Raw genomic sequence first — 15,529 nt, 5'->3', positions numbered from 1 at the left:
ATAAGTGTGTATTAAAGAAAAAAAAACTTATATTAAAAGGAAAATCGTATAAGAACTATTTCTATCCCCCAAAGAAGGCCATTTTACTTCAGGCTCAGGATCTAGACGTTATAAAGGACATGATTAATAAATTTGACTATACAAAAAGAACCAAAATCACCCCAGATACAGTAAGCAAAGGCAAAGAACGACCTTGGGGAAAATCACAGCCTGTGCTAGGGAGGGATAATCCCTTAGTACATCATAAGTTCAGAAAGTCAGTAAGAAAATGGTCAAGAAGCCAATGAGAAGAAAGCAGCTAACAAGAGTGACGGGTCCCAGAGAGCAAAGTAGGCGAGGCTTTTAAGAGCAGAGCAACGCTCAGCTTCACTCACGGTCTAAAAGTAAAACGTTAAACCTCAGTGAGATGCTCTTTGTCCCACATTAGCATGGTAAGTATCCCAAGCCTGGACCAGCACTGTTGGCAAGTTTGTGGGGAATTTGATCCCTCCCCCAGGAAATTAAAACACAGTTCCCTATGCCCCAGACCAGAAACTCTTTGATGTTTAATCATGTGTCCCAAAGAAAGGATTCCTCTGAGATGAACACCTGGGTTTTTTTAAAGATGTATTTTTGTTTTTGCCTATATGTATACTTATGGACCATATCTGTGCCTGGGGCTCACAGAGCCCAGAAAAGGGCATTGGGTCCCCCGGAACTGGAGTTACAGATGGTTGTGGGCTACTATGTGGATGCTGGGAACCAAACCTAGGTGCTTTGCAAGAGCAGCCAGTGCTCTTAACCACTGAGCCATCTCTCCCAGCCACATGAACACCTGGACTCTACAGAAGAATCAGGTTTCTGTCCAGATCTAAGCTGGTATCCAACCTGAACACACTGTTCTTCTACCACTGGGGAAAAGGTCTAGTTACCAGTGTCTTCAGCAATCCTAGCTGCATGTGCTCCGGTCTTCTTACTAAAGGAGAGAGGGCCAGGGAGAAGCTGCAGGAGAGAGGGGAAGCCTAGCTCCATTGCAGCTCATTTTCACCAGGAGCTGCACAGAGCTTTATATGCAGTGCTGGGAGCTCACTGGAACCCAACCATGAGGCTAAACACCATCAGTCTGTTTTTATAACTTTCTTTTTTCTTTCTTTCTTTTTTTCTTCCTTCCTTCCTTCCTTCCTTTCTCTCTCTCTCTCTCTCTCTCTCTCTCTCTCTCTCTCTCTCTCTCTCCCTCCCTCCCTCCCTCCCTCCCTCCCTTCCTTCCTTCCTTTCTTTCTTTCGTTCGTTCTTTCTTTTTTCAGGCTCTAGATATACAGCCCAGGCTGGCCTTGAACTAGAGGACTCACTGCTTCCATCTGAGTGCTGGGAATGTGGGCACACCCCATCATGCCTAGCTGACACCACCCCCTTTTAGTAGGAGAGGAATCAGAGGGGCCACCCAACAAGACTTCTCCCACAGACAGAAGGGGAAGAACTGAACATAGGAGCCCAGCTGGGGTCCCCTTAGCCTGCTCTGGCTCAGGTTACTTGTGTCGAATGTATCAAAGGAAGCCTAGAGGCTGGGGTGTCCTGGTAGTACACTCCTCCTTGCTCCGGCTGTCTCAGTAACAGTGTAGCAGGCTCTTGTCAGGGATTTGATTTGTGTTTTCCACTGATCCTGAGATCCAGTGAGATTGATCCCCAGAGCAGCCTTGCATCATTTTGATTTTTACTTTGACTTTAGACAGTCTCACGTAGCCCAGCCTGGCCTTGAACTCTTGCTCCTCTTGCCTCCACCTCCTGAATGGTGGGTGACAGTGTGGGGCTCTAAACCAGTCTTAACTAGATGCTCTGTGTGAAGCAGTGATGAGCTCATCAAATGCCACTGCTGCCTCTGATTAGCGGAGAGAGGATGACTGGCCCTTTGCACCGAGTCAATCAGATTTCTGAATAAGGGGGGAGGGGCGTGGCCCTCAGGAGGGACGTGAGTGTCCCGCTGACAGCACAGCTGGAGGAAGATGGAACAAATTAACGAGAAAACAAAGGTGGTTAGGCCGTCCATGCCAGGCTGTGAAGAGCTTCTGGCTGCACGCAGCCTCTGCTTCCCCTCTCCCCTTCCTGAATCACTGGCCTTTCTTGGCCAGTTTACTGTAAGAGATGCTACAACCCTGCTGACTGGTCCCCACTTGTCAGTGGAACCACTTGTGGGTAGATGCTGTTGTCTTTAGCAAAGAACGCTGTTGAAAGTCAGGGATTAGAGCAAAGAGGTCAGTTTTCTTTGCTATCAAGGAGCATCCTGATTGCTTTCTTCAGAGTCCTTCAGGCACAGGTCGGCATTCTTGAGAATTCTGTGTTCTTTACATCTAGGTCAGGGTACAGTGGACCCGGTCTTGTGGGATGGATGCAATGAGTGAGGAAGGGCAACGTCAAACAGTAAGTTGTGAATTCTGCTGGGGCACAATGTGAAAACCACATTGCTGGAGTGATCCAAACCCAAGCCTGAGCTTTTGCTCAGTTTACTTAGAGTCTTTGAGCTAGAGTCATCAAAACATCTATCTCTCTTCTCTGAAATAAAGCTACTCCATCCAGTTCATCAGACCTAGCTCAGTCCAAGTCCTCAGTGGCTTCCCAGAGACACTATCTGGGTCCCTTGTTCTCTCTTTTCCAGAGACCAAAAGGCCAAAGACAAGAAAGCAGTCTCACACAGGGCTTCATGAGCTAGACATCAACCACAATGTCACAGGGACTGAGGTTTAGGCATACAGGCTTGGGGTGCCTTAATATCCTCAGTCATCAAAAGGGATTTGATAAGAGTCTGATCAAAGAGCTTTCCTGGATAAACTTCCTTTCTCCACACTCATCCCTGTTGCTAACTTCAGCACTTCCTGCTAGTTGCACCTCGCCTCTTCATTACTGAGGCACAATTCTTAGCAGTGGCCCTGGACATAAGGGAGCCATGATACTAAAGATGCACAGGACCAGGGCCCAGGGAGGCCTGGCTGCCATGAAGACGTTCCTTGGTCCTGGTCTTGTCACTGTCAGGCATGCTGGCTGAACTGGCATGGGACACCTGTGGCTGAAAGGCAGGAGGTGACAGGCAACAAGACTCCCCACTGGTTGTAAGGAACAAAAGCATGCAAGTGACTTTCCTTGGAACTGGAGACTCTGTCTGCACTCCTCTGGAGTATAGTTTGGTTTTGTCTGTCTCCAGGAATGACTGTTATTTTCTTTATATCTGTATCCCATTTGTCCATAAACATCCAGTTCAGAAGCATCCCCTTTGTAACTCTGTGTGAATGCTACCCTCACTGACGAGTCTTTGGTGGATCTGTAGCTCTACGTGAGACTTGCTGATGTGTTTGTGTGAAAACACTCCATCCCAGAGGGCAGCCTCACAGACACAAGGGTTACATCATATCTGTGCATCAGAGGTGCCCAAATAGTGGAAGCACACCTCCCCAAAGAAAGGATGGGGCAGGATCCTGGTATCTAGGCATGGCCAAATTATGCCACATAAATACTTTAAGTATCTTCAGATTCTGCTGAGCATTTGCTAACAGATTCTGCATTTGTCCACTTAGAACCGGAAGAAAATTTTACTCTCTGGCAGGTCAATCTTAGATGAGTCCTGTGTGCAAAGGAGATGAGTCTTCTCGTTGCTCTCCTTACGCGTCTGTGACATTTCAACCCGAGCCTGCTGAGGCAATGTAACTCCCCTCTTCTAGCCCCACCTCCAAAGAAACCAGAAAATAATACTTAGGGAACCAGTAATCTTTATTCGACACAAATGAAGGGGAAAACAATACCCCTGGTTCCTGAAAGCCATATGCTAGCCACACTGCAGGAAGTATCTCATTGATATTAATGTGCTTACAGCTTATTACACAAAAATTAATTAAAAATTGAATAAGACCAGAGCTCAAGATTCTGCATGTCTAATTTCCTACCAAAGCATCTCTCAGAATGAATAGCTAAGATCTTAAGAGCATTAGTCTATCACATTGTGGGCTGCAACCCATTTCAGGTCACCCCTGGCAAAAGAGTGGGCTTTAGGAATCCCCCCACCACCCATCAACATGACGTCTTTGGAGAGGCAGCAGGTCACAATAGGAATAACACTATCCAGTCATTGTCAGCTCCAACCTCAGTCCCTAGGGAAACACCCAGCTATTTCTAGACCACAAATGGTCCATCGCAGGCGAACAGTGTCCAAAGTCAGCCCTGGCCCCAAATGTCTCTGCTCCTGGTCACTTCTGCTCCCTGGGGCAGCTGAAGAAGGCAGGAAGATAAAGTCTGGAGCTAAGCAGATGCTGCCAGTGACTTCCGACCCTATGACCTGGCTTCCAAGGATATGTCTAAGAGCTAAGTGATAGAGCATGGAGTGCACCTGGTACAGAACAGACTCTCAACAAGTGTTCTTGACATTTAAGGCAAAGTCAAAAGTTCCAGTCCAAAACTGTAGCTGCTCAACTCTTTTCCCCTCACAACACAAAACTTTCACAAGCCTCTTGCCCAATAGTCTGCTGGGTGGTAAATTACTCAAAGTAAGGACTAGGCTTCTTCTATCTCTATCCCCTGGACCTGCTGTGCTCAACACAGGGCATGAATATCTGCAGAACAAATGAGTGGAAAGACTGGGAAAGTATCACAGCCATCTCAAGTGTGATCCCACAGAATCCCAGCACTCAGGATGCTGAGGCAGGAGCATCACAAGTTTGAAGCGACTGTGGGCTACAGAGAGAATTCCAGACAAGCGAGAGTATTCCAAAGGAAACAAATGTCTCCATCTCCTGCCTGCACTTGACTTCCTTTTGATTTTTTTAAACTTTCATCATTCTGACGTGTCTTAGAAGGCTCTTCTTGCCTTCCTCCCTCTGCAAAACCCTTCCCCTGGTCTTGCTCATCCCTCTGACCCTCCAGCAGACTGAAGAAAGCACTCATTCTGAGCAGAAACTGCTGGAGTACATGGACTCTGGTGCCCCTTCCATTTTAAATGCACTGGACTAATAAACTTCAAGACTAAGTGTGTTGACAAATAGAAAATCTTACCCAATCTGGTCCAAGAGGAAACTGAGCCAAGATCACCCAGTATTTCAAATACAAAGTGAGGCAGGATCTTTGTGAAGACTCCGCCGTCTCAGTGGGACTCGGGGTAAATCGAGGACATGAGATTGACTGTGGCAAGTGCACTTTATAGACGTGTTTTACCATTCAGGACTCCCTGCACCTAAAGCATGTCAGCCACTCATAGTCCACACAGCAAACTCACGGACCATCGATCTGTCCATTCCTTTAGCGAGCATTGATTGAGCCCCTTCTCTGCAAGTCCTGCACAAGCTTTGGAGAGCACAGAAATTAATCAGAATCAATCCCTGCACTCGGGAAAACCTCAACCAGTGCAAGTACCGTTATTAGACACCTCTTTATACTGTCAGTTAGCAGAGAGCCGTATCCCAGGCCCCCAGAAGCTATGACTAAGTTTGGTACAGAACATTACTTAGAAGAGCTGGGGAGGTGGCTAGGTTAGCAAAGAGCTTGCCGTGGAAGCATGAGAACTTGAATTCAGTACCAGAAACCTTACAAAAAGAGAGGCGTCATTGGGTGCTTGGAATCCAAGTGCTGGGAGGGACAAACAAGAGGGTCCCTGGGCTCCATGGCTAGCCAGCCTAGCCTGGCTCAACAACAATTCAAGGTGGGTAGCTCCTGAGAAATGACAGCAGAGGTTGACCTTGGGCCCACATACATATATGTGCACCCATACACACATGTACACCCACATGAACACATACCCATGCACATACACAGGCATAAATGGAAAGTATTGCGAAGCTACATTTGATGACTGTTCAGACTCTGGATCCCTGAGAACTCTAAAGGAGTCACACTCAGTCTTTCTAGCATTTTCTGTTTTATTCTTTTCCTTTCCTGCTGGACTGGGCATAAGGGCCTGGAGTTTTCCCGGCTGAGGTTACTTCCTCCTCCAACTAGAGTGCAGAGGGTAGAGCCGGTGATTGCTGGGCTGACCTCCTTTCTCAGTGGTTCTGATGTGTGCCCCCAGCTGGGAAACAAGCCCCGTCCATACTCCAGAGAGAGCCATATTGGAGACTCCTCTGTGTTTGACACATTTCTTCATTTACTAATTGTACACAGCGGTTCTCTGCAGAGAGCTTTTGATGAGGCTCACCTGTGGTGCCTGGCTTCCAAAGATTAAAAAAAGTTGCAAATGATTGCCAAACAGGGTATGTCAAGGAAATGGCAAGTACTGCAGAGGAGGCAGGGCAGCCTTACAGACAGGCCATGAAGAAGGGGAAGGTACACACATGCCAGCCCAGTGTCACCAAGGGCCACTGACCCCAAACTGTCAGGAGTCATCAATGGCGTGAGTATGCCACATGCAGATGCTGTGAGGCTTAGACCACATGGACTGCATTTTGTTCCCAGCTCTCATGAGTCTTTGCTGGAAATGTGTTGCCTGGCATGAACAGCCATGGAAAAAAATGGCCAGAGGTGAGGCAGAAAAGGGAGGCAGCAGCTGATTCCCCACAGGCCTGGTGGACCATTGAGAGTTGCTGGTCAGTTTTGAAGGGTCACTCAAAACCATCAGAGGATTTGTGTCTGCTGGGCTGGGGAGTGGCCACTGTGGGGGGCTGAAGACGGGAAGAGGAGGGTGACCGGGTGACCGGGCTACCAGCAGTGGCAGTAAGTAGTGAGTGACAGCTGTGTGGATTCTAGAAACGGATGCTTTGAAGACATGGTGAATAGTGACCTTTGAGCAGCAAGGGAGATGACGCAGCCCCTGGGGTGTACACATAGCTGAAGTTCAGAAAGTGTTCATGTGCTGCTGATGCAAGTCCCCTTCCTGGACTGTAAACTCCCTGAGAACACCTCTTTTGTTGTTCAACTCAGTTCTGCCAGTGAAAGGCTCACATGATTTACCCATAGACTAAAGGCGGGTGAGCAACATGGCAACAGCTTGGTTTCCATCACTGAACTCAGTAGCAAGAAGTTGAAAGGTCTTGGATCTGATGGGGGTCCTTTCCAAGCTTAAGAAAGAGCCATCACCTAGTGACTTTTGGCAGTGACTCCTCACTGCCCTTAGTTTCTCCACCTTTATAAGCACAGTAACAGTCATTGCCTTTTGGCTTCATAAATGCCTCACCAAGTAATAGGATCCCAATTATGAGGATGCTTGGCAAGGGAAGATGCTCTTGGCAGGTAGGTCCAAACACAAGGCTATGCTCATGAATAAACGCCACCTCAGTTATTCCTCCACTTAGAAGGGAGGTAGGAGGCTCTATGGACCCTCTCCCCAGTTCCTGTCCACTAGGACAACCTCAGAACACCTTGACATTGACCTAAGAGTCTCTCAATACGTAACAAACAGAAAAGCAGGATGAGACTTACAGGAAGCAGTAGAAAGATACACAAGCCACAAAAATTTAGATAAACTCCTGGTTGCCTCATTCCTGGGGGCTGTTAATGAAGGAGGCAGGAAGGCTGAATCCCAGCAGGAATGGGATGAAAGTGTTCTTATGGCACATGAGTGGAGAATACTCTCTGGGAGCCTAGAAAGTCATCTACATCCCTGTATCCCAGGAGCTTCAATGGATTACAGGGTTCAAATTAACTGACAGGTCCCATGCAGATTGTCACAGCACAGCCATCACTGTGGCATCACTTGGTATGGCCTTACTGGCCTTAGTGAGTCAGAATCTCTGGAAAAAGGGCTGGCTGAGCAGTCCGTGTTTCTATGAGCCTGCCAGTGATATCCACAAGCCACATGTGAGAACCCCTATACCTGTAAGTACAGGGAAGAGGAGACAAGTTAAACCTTCCCTGTCTAGCTGAGGCATGCCAATGCCCCCAGATATTGCCAACATGGGCTCCCTGAATTTCAGACCTGCAGAAGCAGGGTTTGATCTCTAGTTGCTTTGTACATCAGGCCTTTGTGACTCTTTTCATTGCCAAAAAGTAAGCATCCTGGCAGCCAAGCAGAACTCTGAGAGAAGGAAGGGCCCAGTGAGCAAACAAGACTGACATCTGCACAGCCTTTTCCTTCTTCATGACTTGTTGTGGAGACCAGTCTTTCCACATTCATAGCTTTCTTGGGATGCCTGTGACAGGCTGGGCGCTCCTGCATCTCCCAGCAGGGAGGAGAGGAGGGTAAGCATGGGACAGAAAGCCGTTGATTTGTGTGCCAGTGTTTATGTCTACATGCCCATACTAGGACAGGTTCCATGTTTACATTCATTGTGGCCTCCCTCCCTCTCAGAGAAATGAGTCTTGCTTGCCAGGAGAGAGACCAATTATAAATTAAAGGAGCAGAGAAAATGGGAAAGGAAAGAGACACTTTCTGGGACACAAGAAAACTAGAGGGGAGAGCAGAGGGTCTGGGACAGTTAGTTTTAATCATCAACTTGACACATTCTAGAACCACGTGGAAGATGAGCTTCTGAGATGACTATGAATTATGCTAATAGATGTGGCCCCATCCACCACGGGCAGCACCATGCCCTAGGTGTGAGGCCCTAGGTGTGAGACCCTTGGAGTGGAGAAACTGAGCTGAGCTCCAGCAGACATGCGTTAGTTCACTGCTCTCTGTTCTTGACTCTGGATGCCATGTGACTAGCTGCTTCCATTTCCTGCTGACTTGACTCCCCTGCAATGAGAGACTGTCACCTGGAATTGTGAACCAAATATACCTCCACCCTCCCCCCCAAGTTCCTGTTCTCACGATATTTTAGCACTTTGACAGGAAGGGAAAGTAAGACAGGGTCTTTCTCCAAGGATGATGAGGGCACTAGATTCTTGAATGTCTCCAGGAAGTAGACTTAAGGGAGTACAGTTGCTTCTTAATTTAAGTTGACAACTTTTGGATTTTAATGGTGACAGCTGATCCTCAGACAAAATGGTGCTTAAGTACTTCACCAAGCTTATTAGGGCCAGATATACAGTCTGATAACCAGTGTGAGCATAGAGCTGTGGGAACAATGTGCTAGGCACACTGTCCTGCTCAAGCCAGGCAGGGAAGGCTTCTCCACTGAAAGACTCCGTGAGGAACTGGAAATGGAGATGGAGATGGTGAGGTGGCTAGAATGGTCCTGGTTTCCAAACAGTGACCTGGTACAAAAGAACTTGCAACATGAGTGGATCAGAATGTTGTGGTCCACAAGGAGTCCACCCAGGTCCTCCTGAGACAGAGGGCACAGGCCTCAATTGTGGACAGAGAGTTCCTGGTCGGCTGAATGAGAACAGAGCTCACCTGAGTGAGGTACCTCATTTTCATTCTATCTCACCTGTCTGCATCTTTGGACAATCAGAATTATTCATTGCTGACCCTGTCTAAGGGAGGCAGCAGCAGCAGCAGCAGCATTTCAATGCTGGACTAGGTTAAAAAGGGAACAGAGAACTAGATCTTGGTATGAAATGACCCCTCCCCCCTTTACAGATGAGGAATATGAGGCTAAGATGGTCCATGGTGGAGCCAGATTGAGTTCAGGTAAGTGTGGAGTGGAAGTTGGCTCTCTTATTCACTAGGTTCTACCGTCCCCAACTTCTATCACACATTGACCCCCTTTTTGTTCCTCTACTCTCTATTGTGACATTCCTCAGAGCTATCTCCACTGAAATCCCCACTCCAGTAAAGTATGTGGTTTTACTGAGTGCCTAGGACAACATGGCCAATGATAATTGATGGGCAGGGCCCTCCGGTGTTGGGAATCTTCAAGGAGAATGGTCCAGGGTCCTCTCCTCCCAACAGCGGTCTCACTCCCTAGCGCTACACCTGTTGGCCTTCTTTAAGCATCTCTTAATGTGCCTTTCTTTTTAACAAAAAGGAGCACTGAAAAGTCACCCACCTGGAGGTGACTGCAAGCTTTGGCATGGGGCTATGGGCAGGGTAAGATTCTAGATCTTGATCCTTGGGTCTACAGCCTAGCTTAGCTGGCTTGAGCTGTACAGCCTTGGGCAGCTTTCTCAGCCTCCTTGGGACTTGATTTTCTTACTGCTAAGATAAGGATAACAATATCTCCTGATGGAACTGGTATGGAGAGAAAGTGTATTTCAAGGGTTTAATGTGGTGCCTGGCACACTGGCCACTGGATAAATGTGTTGTATGTACAGGGAGGGCGGAAATGGAACTCATTCATGGTTCAGATCAAGGTTCTGAGGTCCCCAATGAAAAGGAGAAGGGATCCAGATGAGGGGCACAGGACTGGCCACCTTTATAGGCAGCCATGGCTGTCCCAACCTGTTTTGTAGCTCTGGAAAGTTCTCTAGGACCAAGGAAGATTCCCCTGTGTAAACTGCTTCTGAACCAAAGCAAGACAGTGATGGGGGAGAAGCCTTCTATAGAGGGTTCTGGGGCAGGGAATCCCATGGGCATCCTGGGCCCTTTCTCTGTAGGGTTTTGTTTCCTGTGCAGCCAAATAGGAGAGCTTCCTGGAGGAGGCCAGCCCCTGCTCCCATCTCCCTGGGGCTCCCATCACCCCCAGTTGAGTCCTGAGCTCCTGCCTAGAACAGTGCATCACTTCCTATTCTCTGTCCAGTAAAAACACCAAGTCGACTTGGGATCTGACCTTGTGGCAGCTGCAGTATGTGCTCTTTAGTGAGTGGTCCCTCTCGGCTTCTTCCTCCCAGGGTTTGGAGAGAAGTAGATTAAGTGGTAAGGGTCAGGCTGGGACAGGAGCCCAGGACACCACAGGGACTCTGGATCTATGCTTGTGGGTGAGAGAGGGAGGGGGAGGGCTACCACTATTCCACTTAGATAGCAGGGAGCCGGGCATTTCACCTCTTCTCCTCTGAACCCTTCCCAGGTCCTCTAGGCAAGCAAGAGCTACTCAAACCCGAGTGACCTAAGTGGAGGCTTCCAGACTTCAGCTGCCACAGTGAGCCAGGCTGAAAGCTGGGGGAGGAAGAAGAGGCCAAAGAAAAGCCAGTCCCTCGTCGTGAAGCACCGGAGTGACAAGGCCTGCATGGGTCTCCTGCCTTGTTAAATCTAGGAGCTGTATGTAGGAAAGCACCAGATTGCCAGCCGGTTCTGTTCCTTTCCTTTTAAAAAAAAAACCTCTTAAGCCCTGTAGGGCCTGGTGTGTTTGCAGAATAAACCCATCTTCCAGGCTTCCCAGAGGCTCAGCCTGCATCGGCTGGGCCAAGGATTTGCTCACCAAGGGAAGCAATGTCACAGAGGGGAAAAGGAAGACATGTGATTTACATGGTTTAATATACTCATTAAGGGTTTAATTGGAGTCACTTTGCCACTGATCCTCCAAGAACCCCTTATTTTCTCCTTGTAATTAACGAAGCAACCTTTAGCTTCACACGCATAAATAGAGACAATCAGGGAACTGCGGTCCCAGCCACATCCCTGACCAGATCCCACCAGACAGCATAAAACCCCGGGGGCATTGGAGCTTTTGTGGATGCTCATCTTCAGTTTCGGGTATTACAATTCTCAGAGAAGAGGCTGTGAGGTGTAGCTGGAAGTTTCTCCAGGCCTATCCAGCCCCGCAGTCATGCAGCCACTTATAAAATAATCACTCATAGTTAATTACAAACTGTATGGCCAATGGCTTAAGTTTCTTGCTAGATAGCTCTAACATCTTAAACTAATCCATTTCTAGTAATCCATGTTTTGCCACATGGCTGTGGCATTACCAGTCTGCTGGCATGTTGCTCCTTGGGCCATGGGCTGGAGTCTCCCGCCTCTGTCTTTCTTCTTCCTGTCTCTTTCTTGGCTTTTCTGACTGGCTATAACTTGACTCACCATAGGCCAGAGCAGCTTCTTTATTAACCAATCATAGCAACACATATTCACAGCATACACAAAGACCATCCCACAGCAGTGGAGCCAGCATCAGCAAAGCCTGGACTCAAATCCCATCTCTGCTCTCCCCCTTCCTTTGGAAGGAGCCTCAATGTCTTTGAGTCTCAGTTTCTTCTCCTGTGAAATGGGGATAAACTGGGTATTTCCCAGAGTTCTGGAATTCAGAAGTAGGTACCATTTACTGTGTGGCACCCAAGAAGGGTGTGCAATTTGCTAAAGTTTCAAGGATGGAGAGCCAATGAGATTTAGCTAGCAGGAACTGAAGTATGCAAAGGGGTTTCCAAACAGGGCAGAGTGTTATTTTTATCTTGTGGGTACACAGAATGGTTTATAGGAAACCACATGAAACATTCTAGCAAATTGCTTCAGAGCAAGGATGCATGCACACTTCTCCATACCTAATCAAGGTTCAGAATATTTTATTTGCTTGCCACAGTCTGGATTGGTCCACCAGCCCTTTCTAGCCTCCCTTTCTCCTGCCCTTTTTCTGCCTGCTTGCAACATGAAACATAAATAATTAATACCATCCAATTACCCAAGCCAAAAATAAACAAAGCTTCAAGGGTGTGTTGGCTTTCCCCTGAATTCACCATCAGGAAGAGGCTGTGTCTCTGGTGCAGATGTCTGGCTCTCAAAAGCCATTTGTGTGGGGCTGCTCAGTGGGTACCAGGGTTAGTTAAAGCTTGCTTCATTATGGTGGCATTGGGGCAGATGGGAGCTGACGGCACCAGGCTGTTTTCATAGGGAAATGTGCAGAGTCCCAGGTCAGTGCAGTGATAAATGGGCTTGCCGACAATTCACTGGAAGAGCACATCTTGGGGGACTCCTGAGGTCATGAGATGTCTGCTACGAGCCTACACAATTTTCTTTACTTATCAGTCCCCACCACATCACAGACACATATTTGAACAATGAAACAAAGGACGGCATGCATTACCATGCCCCAGCCGGAGACCGGGAGCTTCCCTAAGACAGACTATGCTGATTGGACAAAGCTGTGGCATACAAAAAATGCCAAGCATAGAAGCAGAGGGAGGAGCGACAGCAAGCTAAAGTAGTGAGTTGGAAGATGTACCGGGGCTGCAGGTGGATGGAACATTGGCTCATGAGTGTAAGTTCCAACACCTGTGCGGCTGGCTCTGCATCCACACAGCAGTAGGCAACACAGAGGAAGTCAAACTCCTCACCATGCTTTTGTGTTTGGGAACCATCTGACACCACTTCACTCCTCCCCAGCAGTTTTCCAGCCTATCCCAAACCTATCTAATGGCAGCTGCTCCTTGTACCTGTCACCCTCTCCACATTTCTCCAGCCAAGCCTCAGACATACCCATGTCTCAGATGAGATGGGCTTTCTCCAGGAAGTCTTCCTGAACCACCATCCAGCGGGTTTCCGGTATGCCTCCCAGCTTCTTGTGGCATATCCCTGTTTGTTCACATCATCAGTGCTTCGTTACCTGTGCAGACTGTAATCACTTCTCTTCTGCAATACACGGAGGCAGGGAATGGCTGGTGGTCCTTCCAACACCTCACATCATGCCTATCACTGAGTAGAAGCTCAGACTGCTTATGAAATGACCCAATAAATATGCAGAACACTTTCTACCTGTAGGAAATAGCACTCCTAACAGGAAACACACACATGCACATGGTGCATGCATGTGTGCACACGCACACACCCTGCCAAGCAGGGTCAGGACCTCCATCTCCTCCCCTGCCTTCATCCAAATGAGCCTCCATCTGGCAGGCAAGAAACAGAGACTGAGTTAGCGAAGTTAAAACACACAACCTGCAAAGGAGTTTGGAAGTTAACCCCTAGTGGAGAGAAGATGTGGGTGTGAGTTTGTAGTGTGCTTTAGAAATTTGGGGCAGGGCAAAGCATGGGAGAGAGAATGAATAGAGGGAGTGATTGGACAAAGTGACTCCAAGGAATGTCCTTGTCCATCAGGGATGTGTGCTGACACTTCCCAGGGTAGGTGTTGGGGCAAGATCAAAGCAGGCCTGCCTGGTTAGAGGGAACTCGGGAAGCAAGGAGGTTTGCTCCTTCACAGAGCAGTGTGACTAGTAAAACTCCACAAGAATGAAAAGCTGGGCTAATGGGAAAAGGATTGATAAGTGGAAGGAAAAGAAGGAGCTCTATGGTGACATGAGCCCATCTCAAGGAAGGTGGCGAATGGGGAATCCAAGGAAGTATTAGGAAGTTTGTGAGCAGGTCAGCCTGGACAACAGAGTGTCTGCCCCATGACTCAGATTATCTACCTACTGTCTTCTCTTGCCTCTTCTGCAGAATACTCTCCTTGATGGTGCATTAGCATCTTGCTGTTCTTCAGGGATTTTCCCCAAGCCTGCCCACATTCTATTGGATAGGAGGCCCATTTCGCAGACTGTGGACCAGCAGTGAGAGGGACCAATCTAAGCCTACTTAGCTAGTGGTAGCCATGCTCCTTCAAACCCAGGACAAAACAAAGTCTTCACTACTCCCTCAAGCTCAGCAGCCCTGAGCCCCAAATATCAGGCTGGGCCTGGACAGAAGTCACACCAGCTTAGCTGACCTCACAAGTTAGTGAAATGTGCTGCACTTCTCTGTCATAGCAGGTGCCTAGTAGCCCTTTCCTTGAATCTGTTTCTCTACACCCAACATCAAGCTGCATACCCCTCTCCCTAGGCCAGGCTCCTCTAACTCTGACCCCATGACCTTGACTTATCCCATCAGCCCATCTCTGGATTGCTGGTACGTGATAACAGTCATGTGACATGGGCACATTTAGGGGTTCTCCTTGGCAGCCCAATTCTTCCCTTGAAGCCTAGTAAAATCTAAGGCATGAGGACACTGATCCCCAGACCTCTACACTGCACTAGGCTTTTGCACAGAAACTGTAAATATAAAAATAGAATCTCATTGTCAGAGGCAGAGGGCTCTGAGGACCAGAAGAATCTCTAAGTCCTTCAATCCACATCCAGAAAGCAGCAGAACAAAGTTGTCAACCTGAGCTATCTGGCCCACAGACACTCTGCTTTGTGGTCTTTTCCGCTCGGGGGGTACAGGAGTCAGGGGGGTCAGAGTGCTCTGGTGTCATGCAGAGGGAGGGATTTCCAGGGCAGATGGACTTTATGACAGCATTCCCATCATCCCTTCATGCCATGACAGAGTGCCAAGGGAACTCAGTAGAAAAGAGTAACATCAGAAGGGAGGGGACAGCAGGAGAGCCAGGTGGGAAGAGAGCAGGGGAGGGAGCCAGTCCAATGTCAGGATTTGTGGGGAAGGCCATCAATATGCTGGTAGGCTCCTCCCATGCGTCTGTTTGGGGAGGGGCTGAGTACTGGTTGTCTAAATCAAGCAGCTTTCAGAGAACACATCTGTTTACTTGTAAGTGTTCAGAGGCACCAGGATTCTGGGTTTTCAGGACAATGGACACCACTCTTAGATGCTGGGGACAAAGAGTGACATATTTATGATGGACAGTTACCCAGTGTCACCCCTGTCCTGGGCCATATTCTGCACTCCTGCTTCATGAGCCTGGAAATGCTCCCTGCAATGTGTGGGGAGCAGAGGGAGGAGGGCACAGCCCAGATGCTCTGCCTAGAGCTCTGAGAACCAGAAGACAGCACTTCCAAACTCAACTTACACATTAAAGAAAGGGGGGGGGGTAGAACATTTTACCCTCCATTCTATGATTGCCTCCTGAATAGGAGCATGGGTTTAAAATTTAATCATGAATCCATTGGAGGGAAATAAATCACAGAG

This window comes from Onychomys torridus, chromosome 1, assembly GCF_903995425.1.
Source record: "Onychomys torridus chromosome 1, mOncTor1.1, whole genome shotgun sequence".
Lineage (NCBI taxonomy): Eukaryota > Metazoa > Chordata > Mammalia > Rodentia > Cricetidae > Onychomys > Onychomys torridus.
This window is presented reverse-complemented; position numbering follows the sequence as displayed.